This window comes from Gorilla gorilla, chromosome 4 (assembly GCF_029281585.2).
Source record: "Gorilla gorilla gorilla isolate KB3781 chromosome 4, NHGRI_mGorGor1-v2.1_pri, whole genome shotgun sequence".
In the NCBI taxonomy this organism is placed as follows: domain Eukaryota; kingdom Metazoa; phylum Chordata; class Mammalia; order Primates; family Hominidae; genus Gorilla; species Gorilla gorilla.
This window is the reverse complement of record NC_073228.2, coordinates 143,655,627-143,668,555: the sequence shown is the minus strand read 5'-3', so window position 1 is coordinate 143,668,555 and position 12,929 is coordinate 143,655,627. Positions and strand designations below refer to the sequence as shown.

At 56.0% G+C, this 12,929-nt stretch overlaps 1 protein-coding gene across 6 annotated transcripts in view; it reads right to left on the bottom strand.

The window, feature by feature from the left end:
- Positions 1-10,859, bottom strand: part of PSD2 (pleckstrin and Sec7 domain containing 2) — a 48,794-nt gene extending 37,935 nt beyond the window's left edge. For 4 of the 6 annotated variants that reach the window (XM_055389176.2, XM_019028408.4, XM_055389175.2 and 1 more), the window contains exons 1-2: positions 10,635-10,859; positions 2,973-3,125 (exon numbers count right to left, since the gene is read on the bottom strand). The gene's annotated coding sequence lies outside the window, so the exon portion shown is untranslated. The remainder of the gene's footprint in view (positions 1-2,972; positions 3,126-10,634) is intronic. The other 2 variants (XM_019028407.4, XM_004042616.5) reach the window with 1 other exon arrangement.
- Positions 10,860-12,929: the final 2,070 nt, after the last annotated feature.

The window sequence follows — 12,929 nt, the reverse complement described above, 5'->3', positions numbered from 1 at the left end:
GAACGCTGAGAGAGCTAAGGTCCAAGGAAGGGCAAACTCCCTGCAAGGTTAAGGATGAAATGCAGCTGTGCTCCACTCTTTCTACCGCCATATTTGACAAATGAGGAAGGCTGAGGCACAGAACCCAGAAAGGCTTTGCCTGAGGCCCCACAGCGTAGCTGTCTCTAGAACCCAGGAGTAGCCTCCCTCTGCAGCTAGATGGGCTGGAGACGCAGAATGAGCCCCCACTTTCCCAGGACCCCTGCCAAACTCTCCCAGGAGATCAAGGGCCCAAACCCTCAACCAAGAGAGTTGGCCCAAAGCAGTGGCCCTTCCCACCTCCAGCCCTGCTGGCAAGAGCAGGGGAGCGGGTGCAGCTGGGCCACTGGGCACCCATCCCAAGGAGACGCCTGCAAATGACAGGCTGGCATTGGCCAAGATCCCCTGCAGCCTCTCTTGGCCTGATCCAAGCCCCTCTCCAGGCAGGGTCTCCCACTAGCCTCAGCCCTTGGAATGACCTTGGGCTCGGCAGCCTCTTTTCAACACCAGCTAAGGTAGGTCCTATCATGATAGTGGAACCCTGGCTCAGCCAACTGCCAGGGCTGAGTGCAGAGTCAAGCACTTCCTGGGTCTCAGCTCTCCTGAGCAACTCTGTCCCCCTCCCCACTCTCCCTGTGGCAGCTGGAGGGAGTTGCAAAAACACAAACCTCCCTCCCTCCTCATAATCCTCTAACCATCTCCCCTAGATTAGAATCCAGTCTCCCCAGCATGGCCTGAAAAGGTCCTGCAGGAGCTGGTTCTTCTGCCCTCTACCCCATGTCCCCATGCTCTCCCACATCAGCCACAGTGGCCTTCTTTCCACTCCCTGAGTTCATTCCCACCTCAGGGCCTTTGCACCAGCTATACCCGTGGCCTAGAATGCTCTTTCCCTAGATCTTTAAAAGAGCCTCTTCTGCCACTCAGGGCTCAACTCCCACACTGCCTCCTGAGAGAGGCGCTCTCTGACCCCTGGCACTGCACCATGGAGTGATGGAGCACCATAGCACTCAGTAGAACTGAAGCTCCCTTTTCTATGTGTTTACTGATTCCCTGCCTATCTCTGTACTAGGATGTAAGTTCAGTGAGGGTGGGGACTGTGTCATGTTCATGGCTGTGTCCCCAGAGTCCAGTGCAATGCTTGGCACACAGCAGGCCTTTAAAAGTATTTGTTAGATGAATAACAGGGATTATCATCATGCCTATTTGTGGCAGAGGCTAAGAGAGATTGAGGAACTGCTCAGAGTCACAAAGCTGGAAAGCAGCAAGGCTGAGATTCTGATGGAATGCTAGATTGTCAAAGAAATAATCTTACGGTCCCTTTTACGGTGGGATCCAAGCCAGGGACTGTGGGAAACCCAAGGGCAGGGCTGGAGGTGGGGCCCACCAGGGAGGGCTCCAGAGGCCAGCATGCTCTATAAGACACAGGGGCAAGTGCATGGGTGCAGGACCTGAAAGCAGACATACAATACAGGTATGGGTAGGCACATGCACACATGTACACATGCCCAGGCACACGCGCACGTGCACGCACACATGCGCACACACATGCACGCATACACACACGCACACACACACACAGAGACACACACACACGCACACATATGGACACACACACGCAAACACACATGCACACACTCAGACACATCCACACACACGTTCACAGACATGCACACATGCACACGCACACACACACGCACACAGACACACACACACGCACACACACAGAGGGAACTGGGCAGCCGCTCATGAGGCAATCCCCCTAATTTGCCTGGTAAGGTGGACAGGGCACCGGCAGGCCTAGGGGCAAAGTTAAGGGCAGCGAGATCTACATCATCGGGCATCCAGGGTCAAAACCATCCTGGGTATGCAGAAGGGACTGGGACCAGAGAAAATTGTTCTGGAATGTCAGTGTGGTGGCAAGGCTGAGACCACAGCTGACCCAGGGAAGCAAATCTAGGAGCACCAGGACCCTCATGTTTTGCTTCCAGTGGGCTAGGGGAAGTTGGGCACAAAAAAACCCCTCTCTGACCTCATGTCCCCACGTGCACCATTGATACCTAACCAGTTCCAAGTCCTGGACCTCTTTGTGCACTTGATGGAAGATCCTGCCCCGGAAATCTCACAAATGTGTGCAACATTTAGAGTACATCTGGAAAGGCTCAAAGCCCTCTATCCATCCTTGATTCCATACCCTAACCTGGACAGTCTCCAAGGACCTGCCATCCAACATTGGATACTTGGAGAGAGCTCCATGAGGGTTACTTGGCAAAGAAATCTTTCTTGGACCTATTCTCTGCCCCCTGGAAACCCACCCTGAACACCCCCACTGGTTCACTACTCTTCCCCAAAATCCCAACCCAAGATTCCCTAGATCACCCAGATTTTAGCATATGGGCTAGGATCTTCAGACACACAAACACATGTGAACACACATGAACACACAAGACACACACAGACACTTAAAAGAGATGATCAATGCAAACATGCGGCATGTAGGGAGTGTCAAAACAGACCCTGAACAGCGATGCCCACACCGCCATGGGGCCTAGGATGGCCAGGCCTGCAGTGCTCCAGGGCTCCACAGGACCTGCTAGGCCACTGGCAGCATGGGCAGTAGGGTGCTGCCAGGAAGCCCTCAGTTGGGCCCCCCTAACCATGCTCCCTTGTAGCCTCTGCCAACCAAGGGGCCTGGAGTTAAGGATCTTCCCACCTCCAAGAGCTCCAGGCCGCCTCCCTAAGCCCAGGCCAGCCTCCTCCACATCCCAACTGCCCAGGGAGATGCCCAGGATAATTTGGAAGGGACGCCCACCCAGGAGCCTTGGGAACTTCCCAGATTCCACATCCCAAAGTGACCCTAAACCCTCTTAATCCACTTGGTCTTCCCAGCTTGGACCACCTTGTGCTGCAAGGGCCTCAGACTGGGACAGTCCGGGAGAGTGGGTCAGTGCCCCTACCTGTGTGCTCAGAAAGACCTGGCTCCAAATCCAAGCTCTGCTACCCACGAGCTGTGTGACTTCAGGAAAACTGCCTATCTCTCTGAGCTCGGTGTCCTCCTCCATAAACGGGGAGCGCCAAGAGCATTTGTCTTCTCAAGGCACCTGTGAGGACTAAAGGAGATGGCATGTGTTCAGTGCACAAGGGAGGGCTGCTGCCTCCCAAAACCTTCTGGGGGCTGCAAGGAACCAAGCTGGCTACCCCCAGGGGTGCCATGCCCAGGACAGCAGCACACAGCACAGGCCACTCAGCCAACACCCAGTGGATATGCATCCTTGGCAGCTGTCAGAGCAAGTTCTGAGGCAGGGGCTTCAGAAGCCCAGCTAGAGGGTAGAGGCAAATGAAAGACTCCCGTGGGGCCAGGACGGGGGCCAGAGAGGGCACCCCCTCCCTTTCCCAAGGCAGCTGAGGTCCCTACTGTCCTGCCCTCCCAACACCCTCACCCAAGGCCAGGCTCACTCCTATCTTTCCATCTCAGTGCACACAAATGTAGGGCAAGGGCCAAGAACCTACTCCTTCTTTAAAGATGCCCATCCCTTTCAGGTAATGCCTGTTTGGAGTGATAACCAGCCCCCACCTGCTTTCCTTCTCTCAGTGTGGCCACCAGGGAACCAGCCCTTGCCTTGGGCTCATGTTCTCATGGTCAGGCAGGCAGAAGTCCCCGGGGCTGCATGCACATTTGCATCTTATCCTGCATGTGCTCTGCTGGGATTCTCAGGGGCCTTTGGGGCTTGCTCCACAAAGGTCATTCCTAGACATCTCCCAGCTTGCTTCTCTCCCCAACCCCCCAGCCAACTGGCACCCTCATTTGCTTAGCATTTGCATACATCTGCATGCTGGTTGAAGAGCCCTTAACACTAATGAAATCCACAAAGTCTGCTGTCAAATTTCAAATCATGTTTACAGCTGGTGACTCTATGCCCAACTGACTTCCCTACGGGGTGAACCCTCAGTTATCAGGAACCACAAAGGACTAAGCTGTCTTGGTCAAGAGAGTTTACAGCCAGACTGACCACTGGGCCACCTTCCTCCAACTTCGGAGGGCACTGGACTTACACTGCTTCAACCCACAGGCTCATGGAGCCCACAGGCTAACATTAGCCTGTGGGTTGAGGGTTGAATCCTGAGAGCTACAATAGACTGACCAAGTGCAAATCCTCCCAACCAGCCCAGCCTCGGATACAACACCTGGGCAGAGGCAGACCTGAGAGAGCTCCACCTCTGAGCAGCTCCCCACAGTCTGCTTCAACAGCCAAGAGACAGAAACCAAGAAGCTTCTTCCTCCCTTCTCTCTGCCCAGTTTTCACACACCCCAACCCCTCTAAGTCCTCACATTCTCTGTCCAGGCCCCCCAACTCCTCTCCTTCTCTGCCTCCCCAACTGTGGCCTTCCTCCCCACCCCCTCCCCAATCTCTGTGTTATGTAGCTTCTCTTCATCTCTCCCCAACTGAGTCCTCCCTTCCTCTCCCTCCTCTTCCCTGTCCAGTCTTGTCTCCTCTTTAGGACTTCAGCTCAGGGTCTGCAGGTTGTGGCCTCCTTGATGAAAATACAACAGCATGTGGTACGAAGTAAGTGGGTGTGAAAGGGTCTGTGCTGGGCCATTTCACTGTCACCTCCTCTCTTGCCCATGGCCCGCTGAAGGGAAGTCAGGTACTCTAAAGCCTCACCCATCCATGTGCTGTACACGGGGCAGGAGAGAGAGAGGGGAACCCAAGAGTGACGCCAATATTTGTGCCCTGAACAACTAGAAGGATGGAGTTGCCGCTCAAGAAGAGAAACTGGGTGGAGCAGGTTTGGGGAGGAAGATCAGGGCAAGTTGAGGGGGGTTGTCTGACAGACAGGAAAGTTGAGATGAAAGTTGAGATGCTGTGTAGGCTACTGGAGTCGGGGGAGAGGTTGAGACTTGGGATTTAAATTTGGGGGCTGGCAGTACATAGGTGATACTTAAAGCCACAAGACTGGATGGGATCTGTATGGAGGAGTGGAGATGGGGGAGAGAGCCTGTGCAGGGCAAGTGCTGGGGCACCCTGATATCAAGAGGTGGGAGGGGGAGAAGAGGAATCAGCAAAGGAGGCTGAGAAGGAGCAACCCACAAGGTAGGAGGAAAACAGAAGAATGGGTGTCCTGGAAGCCAAGGAAGGTATTTCAAGGAAGAGGAAGACTGGATGTGTCAAATGCTACCAATAAGACTGAGAATTGACCACTGGGTGCAGCGACAGGAACGTTACTGATGACCTTGAGAGGAGAGGTCAGCAGAGTGGAGCCCCATAAGAGTGGAGTCAAGAGAGAGTGGAAGGAGAGGATGTGGAGACAATGAGTCCAGACAACCCTTCCAGAAGTTTCTCTGCTAAGGGAAGGAGAGACCTTTTTTTTTTCTTTATTTTTATTTTTATTTTTTTGAGATGGAGTCTCTCTCTGTCGTCCAGGCTGGAGTGCAGTGGCGCAATCTCAGCTCACTGCAACCTCTGCCTCCTAGGTTCAAGCAATTCTCCTGCCTCAGCCTCCCGAGTACCTGGGAGTACAAGTGCCCACCACCATGCCCGGCTAATTTTTGTATTTTTAGTAGAGACGGAATTTCGTCATGTTGGCCAGGCTGGTCTTGAACTCCTGACCTCAGGTGATCCGCCTATCTCAGCCTCCCAAAGTGATGGGATTACAGGCGTGAGCCACCGTGCCCAGCCAGAACCATTTTTAAGATAAAAGAAATAACAGCAAGATATCTGTTGATGGGATGCTCTAGCAGAGAGGGGGACCCAATGATGCAGGCGGGGGCCCTGCTGGAGTGATGTTCTCAAGCAGACACAAGGGGCCAGGATCTCTGCAAAAGTGGAGGGGTGGCCTTAACCAGGAGCAGGAACACTTCACCCACAGAGACAGAAGAAAGCAGAGCAGTGAGTGCAGACGCTGGCAGACAGTGAGTGTGGCGCTGGGAGCCTCAGGACGCTCTGACTGCTTATATTTTCTCAAAGATTATCCGCTGAAAGGAAGGGTGGGAGAGGCCGGAGGGTGAGGGTAGAAGAGCAAGTGAGGGCCAGGCACAGGGGCTTATGCCCATAATCCCAGCACTTTGGGAAGCCAAGGAGGGCAGCCGAGGAGGGCGGATCACTTGAGGTCAGGAGTTCAAGACCAGCTCTGGCAACATAGTGAGACCCCCCATCTCTACACACACACACAAAGAGCAAGTGTGAAAGAATCATCTAGCATGCGGGAGAGGCGACAACCTCAGAACCTGTGCTGTGCCTGGTGGACTGCACTAAGGACCCAACTGAAGTTCAGAGTTCATGGGCTTGGACTGAAAGTGAGAACAGTCAGGGCAGTTGTTTTGCTCAGCCCCATTCAGCTGCATGTGCAGGAGTGGGGTAGGCCAGGCACTGGATTTAACCAGGGTTGGGGTTTTGCCAAGAAAGTGTGAAGAAGCAAAATGAGGTAAGGGAATTGGGGTCTGCAAGTTAGTGGCAGGATTATCCTGGCTTCCACAGGGGCAGCTGCCATCTGAGCTGGCCTAGCCCTGCTCAGGGCCCTCCCCTGCTGGTGTCTGAAGCCCACCATCCATCCCCTGCAGTGGGCTATGTGTGGCTCTTCTTTCTGCCCGCATCTCAAAATGAGCTTCTGCAAGGGGGCCACAGTTGGGGCCACCAAATGAGCTTCCCACACACCATTCCTCTGGCCTGGAAAACACCTCAGACCTCATACACTCAAAACCTCCATCCCCCTTCCCAAGCCATTGCATGAGCTCATCCTTCCCACTCTCCCTATCTCTAGTCAGACACAAGGGCCTGTCCGTTCTGCTTCCTAAATCTCTCCCAGCTCCATCCCCTTCTCCGATCCCCCCCAGCAACACCCTCCCAGCAGGGCCACCAAACCACACAACTCCACTCCCTCTATATGCCACAAGCAGCAGCCCCAATCCTGTCCCCCATGTCTTGTGCTGGGTGCTGCCACAGCCTCCTGGCTGGTCTCTTTCCCATGTGCTGGCCCAGTCAGCCCCACTCCATCCTCCTCAGAGTGCCTTTCCAACACTCCAAACTGCCTCATCATCCCCTCTTCAAAACCCTTCAGTGGTTTTGAAGTGCCTTTGGGGAAAAGGCCAACCCCTCAGCCCACATTCCAGGCTAGCTGTGGCCTGGGCCTCCCTTCCTGTCTGGCCCCCATGCCCTCTCCCCTTGCTGTGCCTCTCACTACTTTCTCTGGGCCTCCCCTCTCCCCCTCCAACAGCACCTGTCTGAGTTGTGGCTCCCCCACCCCCAACCCTGAAGTTTTGAGCTCCCTGAAAATTTCTGTCTGCTTCTCTATTCTCCAGCATCTGGTCTGATGTAGGGGTTCAGTCAGATTTGCTGACTTGGTGCGCAGATTACCAGGTAGATGAAGCTTCTGGAGGTAGGGAAGGGGGAGGAGCAGAATTGAAATACAGGGACCCCTGAGCCAAGTGACCTAAATTACCACCACCTACTACAGGACAAACTAATAACAGGTGCCTCCCGATATCATGCACTGAGAAGGACATGACATAATCTATGGGATATTCTTGCCCCAAAATGGTTAACTTGACTCTAATCACAAGCAAGAAGACAAATCCAGGATGTGAGACGTACCACAAGCCTTCGAAATTGACAATGTGATTTAAAAAAATTTCAAAAAAGCCAGGGATTCATCCAGATTGAAACACTAAAGAGCCATAATAACTAAATGCAATGTATGTTCCATGATCAAATTTAAAAAAAAAAAACAGCTATAAAGGACTTTACTGAGACAACTAGAGAAATTTAAATATGGACTACATGTTAGGTTAAACTGGATGATTACTAAACTTCTTGGGTATGATAACAATGTATTATTTTTGTAGAAAAATGTCCCTGTCTCAGGAAATTCATGCTGAAGTATTTAGAGGTGAAGTGTTATAATGTTGGCAACTTACTTTCAAAAGATTGAGAGAGAGAGAGAGACAGAAACAAATGTGGCAAAATGTTAACAACTGGCAAATCTAGGTCTCTAGGTGAAGGGTATGTAGGTGGGTGTTCACTGTACTATCAGCTTTGACAAGATAAAAAGTAAGGTGGGAGAAGGAAGGGAGTGGAGGGAGACATTCCAAAGAGGGGAGCTCAAGGGCTGGAATTTTGGGGCAGGAGTCAGAGGAGAGGACATTCCTTCCCCAGGGTAGTCCACAAACCTGAGCACGCAGAGCTGTGGGCCAGCCCACAGGCCAGCCTAGGCCAGGCAGGCACAGGGCTGGAGTGGCTTACCACCTGAAAAGGGGGCCAGACCCCGAGGAAACGGACTCACCTGTGGGCAAACCGGCTTAGAGGGACAAGGAAAACAAGCTGGCCCCAGGGAGACCAGGGCAGGAACATGGGCCCCTCCCCCTCCATTGAGCTGTGGCAAGGAGCCAGGTCTGGCCCCAAGCCCACCCAACTCCCCCAAACACCCCTCAAGGGGCGACAGCCTAAGTGTATCCTCCTGTTTGGAGAGCCAGTCTAAATACGGAGCCTCAGACATAAGATGCCGCTCAAAACAGATTTTCCTGGAAAAGACCATCTGGCAAAGGAGGTCTAGAGCATCGTCTGTTGTGAGAGGCAGTGTTGATCTCCTGCAAGCCAACGTCCGGAATGGGAATGCCTTGATCCCACCTCCCTAGGAAACTCCAGCTTAGTGCTTGTTTTTCCCAAGGTCACCCTCTTGCCCAGATGGAGAGGCACTCTATCCCACCTCCCACCTCTCTCCTAAATTGTGTCTCCAGGGAAGAAGAGGAGAGGATGGGGACACAGGTCTGAGTATCAGACAGTTCTGGCCAAGTGCAAATCCTCACTCTGCCACTTACTAACCAGGAGACTTTGAACAACCAGCTCTACCACAAAATGGGAATAAGGGTAGTGCCTCCCTCTAAAGACTGTTATGAGGGTACTTAGCACATATGCTCCATATGTGGAAGCTGGGTGAGGTAATACCCCCCCAGCCACTCTCTCTCTCTCAGTCCTGTCTAGAGCAGGAAGTCATTCTTTCCAGCTATCTTTGCTCTCTCCCTTCAGGGAAGACCCTGGGAGGCACTATTTGTCAGGTCTGCTTGTGGAGCGTGCACCCCATAGTTGTCAGACCAGGACAAGCTGCAGCGGGGAGGCCTCTGAGGGCATCCCTGGGCTGCAGGGTACAATTCACCCAAGCATTGAGACTTCAACCTTGCAAGAGGCACCAGTGAGGGAGGCCTTCCAAGGACAACCCAGTCATCCTCCTTTAGCTGGGCCACACCCACCTACTCACCCCACTGCGTGGGAATCTTCTGGGGGCTCTGGCCAAACCCTAGGGACCTGCTATGTTTCCACCAGGACCAAACTTTGCAGTAGCCCCACTCAAAAGCCCCTGCTCCCTGCTTCCCGCATATATTGGGGAAAGGGGCTGCTGGGAGGACAGCAGGCACATTTTACTGATTCGGAGATCCCAGGCCCCAGAACTTGTAGCTTCCCTGGGAGACAGGTTCCTAAAGTCCTGGGGAGAGGGTGGCAGAATGAGAGAACGACTGCAACTGCCCTGGGCCACGGGTTGGGTTTGGAGGCAGTCCCAGCCCAGTGAACCCCCCCACCCCCAACCACTATTAAGCAGCTCTTGTTTGTAGGATCTAGAAAAAGGAACTGGGGAACCCAGGAAAGTCCAAACCCAGGCTGCCCACCTGCCCTGGCCAAATCCTGAGCCCTCTCCCTGATCCCCATCAAACTCAGCCTGGCTTATCTCCAGGCTGCCAGGAGTCTTAGGCCCTCTTCCATTGTGACTGCTGCTTCTGCTCCCTGTTCTCTTCCTGGACCCCCAAGATGGCCCCAAGACAAAGGGGTGGGCTTGAGACAGTGGCCCCCTGGGCCTATGCAAAAACAATGCCCCCAGTGATCATTCCAGGGAGTCCCTGCATCCTCTAGGAACAGCTGAATACCTCCTCCTCTGAGGGGGCCCGCTGGGCAGGGTTGTCCCCAGTCTGGACTCCCTCTGCACCCAGCCCCAGCAGCCCGCTCCTGGGACCCCTCCCTCCCGCTGCCGCCTCGGCCATTATGTGCCTCCTCAGCCCTGCCTGCCACGCCCCCGTGCGAGCCCCCGCTCTAGCTGCAGAGCCGGGGAGGCCTGGCCGCCAAGCAGGGCTGTCAAAGTTGGGAAACTGGAAACAGAAATAAATCCTCAAAGCTGCAGCCTCGTGAAGGTGGCTGCCGGCAGGCCCCGGTACCCAACGCCCCGATCCCAGGCCACTAGGCTGCCACTGGCACCCCCCACGCACACGCGTACCCCCAGATTATACAAAAGCTGGGAGAGGGTAGTGGGTGGCGGAGCCGGGAGACAATCGGGCCGGCAGCCCCCACCCTCCCTCAGGCTGGGCTCGGGCTTTCCCGCGGCGCCCCCTCTCCCCGGCCCAGACCCGGCCAGCCCGGGCTTCCTCTCTCGGCCCCATCTCCATGACAACCGTATCCTTCGGATGCTCCAGACGCCGCGGAATTGATCTGGAAATGTAGCTTTGTTAGCGGACCCGGGTGGGCACCGAGGGCGAGGGCGGCGCCCCCCACCCCGCACCCGGCCCTCTCCCCGGCCGCTCCCGCCCCGGCCTGGCCGCCAGCGGGGAGGGGCGGGTCCCGGAGCCCCGCGGCCCCACTCACCGCTGCTGGTCCCCGCCGCGGGTCCGGCCTCTCACGGCGGGGCCATCGGAGGCCGCCGGGCTGCCCGTCCCGCCCCGCCGCCGCCGGTCGGAGCTGCCCGCGCCCGCCCGCGTCCCTTCAGGTGCCGGAGCCGCGATGTGGAGAGGCTGAGCGAGGGGGACGGACGGCAGGAGGGAGGGAGCGGAGCCGTGAGCTGGAGGAGGAGGAGGAGGAGGGGGGAGCGGGAAGGGCGGGGAAGGGCGGGGGCACTGCGGGCGCGCGAGCGGCGGGCGCGGAGCCGGGAGGGAAGCGCGGCCCCCAGCCCTGTCAGCCTGCCGCGCAGCGCTCGCCCCGGGACCCCGAGCGTGCCGGGGAGGGCGCGGCCCACCTTGTCCCCCCCTGCCCCGCGCGGGCCCTTTAAGAAAGGGGAGGAGGGGAGCGCCCGGGATTCTGCCCCCTCCTAGCCCCGCTGGGCCCCTGCCGTCCTGGAACCCTCGGCTAGACCCAACCACCTCCGCCCTCCAGGCAGGACCCTCCGGTCTAGAACCTGAGCCCTCGGGACCCGCCAGACCCTGGAGGTGAAGGAGGGGGCGGGTCCTGGCCCTCCTCCCGCGGTCTGTTCAGGGAGTGACCCCTGCCCCCAGCCCCCCCGACACACACGCCAGCCCCCGGGAGACGCCGCCAAGGGAGGAGGAGGGAGTGCGGGGGACCAAGGTGAAGGATCTCAGAGAGGGAGACTGAGCCCCTGAGACCTAGAGTCACACGGGACAGAGACCTGGGCTGTGGGGTGAGAAGCAGCCTCGGGACAGAGTGGGATGGGAGGAGGCAGGAGAGAGGCGAAAGAGACAAAGGGGAAAGAACCTGAGGGAGGCGGGAGGTGAGGGGTGGGTCCAACCAAGAATCCACAACCCTGTGCCAGGTCAAGGGGAAGCCTCCCTGGGCAGATATAAGGAGACAGAGAGAGACAGAGGGTGCCCTGGGCGGAGGAAACCATCTCCCAAGGCACCTGTCCCACGGTGTCTCCCCAAGGGCAAGTCAAGGCCCTGAAGCCGCCCCCCTCAGCCCAGGACTCTAACTGAAGAAGAGGGTTGACTGGCTGTACCTGGGCTAGACATTAAGAACTTCCTGGCGGTGAGGCACCTGCAGAGTAAGAGTCCGCCTCTCAGAGAGGCATTAAAGGGCCCCCACCCACAGGGATCTAAGGAGGGCGTGGGGAGCAGGCCCAGTGCCTGGGAGAAGGGAAATCAGGATAGAGTCAGGCCCTGCCGCTGGAGGCCACTTTCTACCCCTCTCCCCTACTCCAGCCCCTGGGGGGTTCACCACACCCAGTTGCTTCCATCTCCAGACCTCAGCAGATGATCCATGCTCTGCCCGGTGGGGCCTTGATCCTGCTGTGCTCAGTGAACTCCTACTGAACCCTCAAATTCCTCCTTAAATGCCCCTTCCTTCATGAAGTCTTCTCTGACCTTCTTTCCACCCATGAACACACAGACATGGACTCTTCTTAGGGAGCAGGAAGAGGATTTGCTGACCTCTTAGGGTGGCAGTAATTGGAGGTGTGGGATCTGAGCTGTGCGTAGTCTCCTTCCCTTCAAGCTGGGCAACAGCAGGAGCTGGGACTTCATCAACCATGGTGACACCTCTGACAACCAAGCATCTACCAAGTGCTCTTCATGTGTCATATTTAATTCTCAAAACAATCCTACAACCTGTTTTACAGATGAGAAAACTGAGACTTGGAGAGCATAAGTCACTTGCTCACGATCCCAGGAGATCTAAATCTGTGAGCACAGCTGGTCAATTAAGAGGGCACTCAGACCACATCCTTCACTGCCCATCAAACCCTACGACATTACCGCAGAGCCCAGAAACAAGGGAGCCACTCTCTGTGCAGGTGCCCAGGATCTTAAAGGGCACAGAGGGAGCTTGGCTTCCCTGCTGTCCTGCATTCTACCCCCCTGCCCTCTGCCACCTGTAAGCAGAGAAGGGTGGCGACCAGCAGGGGCTGTGGAGGGAAGTGCTCGTGGCAGGGCTTAGATACCACATTCCCCACCCTTGGCACCCATGCCCTCAAGTCACAGCTGGACCACCTTTCTGGGCTCCTACTTCCTCATCTGCCCAATGAGGATGGTAGCAGTCCCCCTTTTGTGGGGCTAGGATGGGGACCGAAAGAGCTGATGTGCTCAAGACCTGGCACACAGATGCACTCAATGGGCCATGGCTGTTCCAGCTGTAATGATTACTTACTCATGGAATGCATTATTTAATTGTTGTCCACTGGATGGACTCTGAGCCCCTTGAAAGGGTTCACAGTGT